The 1,556-nt window shown below is 46.9% G+C and overlaps 1 non-coding gene across 1 annotated transcript; it reads right to left on the minus strand.

Moving 5' to 3' along the window:
* Positions 1 to 238: 238 nt before the first annotated feature.
* trnay-gua lies at positions 239 to 324 on the minus strand. Its single transcript is given in 2 exon segments — positions 239 to 274; positions 288 to 324. It is a non-coding gene; the product is annotated as a tRNA-Tyr (tRNA).
* Positions 325 to 1,556: the final 1,232 nt, after the last annotated feature.

The following is a 1,556-nucleotide window of genomic DNA, read 5'->3' on the forward strand; positions in this document are numbered from 1 at the left end:
TTGGCGAGAGGACTCCTCATTAGTTCACTCATAATCACAATGCTTTGCACCTGTCAATGTGTTCCTTCTAAAAACAAAGTTGTTCAGAGGAATACTGTCGTGGTAAATCCCATTTTTTTCATTCAAAACGCATCGGTCAACAAGGCTGCTCCAACAGGATTCTGCCCTGAAATCCAAGTTGTTGGGAAATCACCCCCCTGGCTTGCAGGGAAAACAGCTGGTGCCAACTAGGAAAAAGCCCTTTGAGCTGAAATTGAACCAGCGACCAAAGGATTGCTTGATTAGACCTACAGTCCTCTGCTCTACCAGCTGAGCTATCGAAGGCCGGCAGACCCTTACCTATCTGTGTCTTATTAAAGGGATGGGGGTGGATGGACTTCAAACAGACACCTTTGGAGAGACTGAAGACATAAAGGGTCCTGTTCCCAGGAGTTGCTAAGTAAGGTTCTGTCAGAAAGAAGTTCTGCCTCTTCAGGAATGACTTTGTTCCACAAGGGCAAACTGTCCTTCCAACCTGCTGGGGGTTATTGGCGGTAGTAAACTCTGCGGTACAAAGCCCTGTCACCCAGTTCCGCATGCCCATTCACTAGGGCCATAGGCATCTCGTCTGAACAGGGACTTGAACCCACAAATCAAAGGTCTGATGCTCTACCGACTGAGCTATCAAAGCCCTGCTACCCCTGGTAGAGGGGAAGGCGTGTATTTTCCCGTCATTCTTGCTCATTCGTATTTTTGCGCATTACGAGATCAGAGAGCTGGCCCAAACTTGCAATAGTATCCATTATTCGGGAGGAATGGCAATAGCTGAAAAGATGTCATAGTTGGATTATGGATGGGAAAGCAGCAGCATCCAATTATGTAATCAAGCAAGAAATGAATGGCCTTTTGTAAGATTCTTATTTGGTTGTCAGTGAGTAAACTGGTTTGAAAGTCCAGATTCATGTCTGGCAGCAAGAAGCCAAATGTCAGAAGGGGGATTTGAACCCACGCCTCCAGGGGTGACTGTGACCTGAAAGCAGCGCCGTAGACCGCTCGGCCATCCTGACAGCAGAAGGCTGCCTCCCAAATGGCTCCTGTGGTCTGATTCTGTCACAAGTATATCATAACCCAATAGTCAGCTCAGGCTGAGTTGAAGCACAGGGATTATTATTATCAATTTATAGGCAATAAGCAAAACCACTCCAGCCAGGCTTTGGGGGGGGGGGTGTAGCTCAGTGGGAGAGCACATGCTTTGAATGTATGAGGTCTTGGGGTCAATCCCCAATTGAGGGGCTCTTTAACACCAAATAGACACTTTGTTTTTATGTGCGTGTAACGCGTCAGTCACATAAGCACATGTTGGAGAACACTGCCAGGTGATTGGTACAGAAGACCAAGACCTGCCATAAGTACATAAGCTACATTTAATGTGAGGTAATAGAACTGAGCCTCCTGTTTGTTTGTTTGTTTTGTTGAATGAATCTCCCAACACCTATGATGTAGTGGTAGCTGGAGATGTAGCGAACTGTTAGGCGGCGAACTAATTCGCGCGAACTTCAGGTGTTCGCAAGTTCGGA

The sequence above is a fragment of the Xenopus tropicalis genome, chromosome 5 (assembly GCF_000004195.4).
Source record: "Xenopus tropicalis strain Nigerian chromosome 5, UCB_Xtro_10.0, whole genome shotgun sequence".
NCBI classification, from domain to species: domain Eukaryota; kingdom Metazoa; phylum Chordata; class Amphibia; order Anura; family Pipidae; genus Xenopus; species Xenopus tropicalis.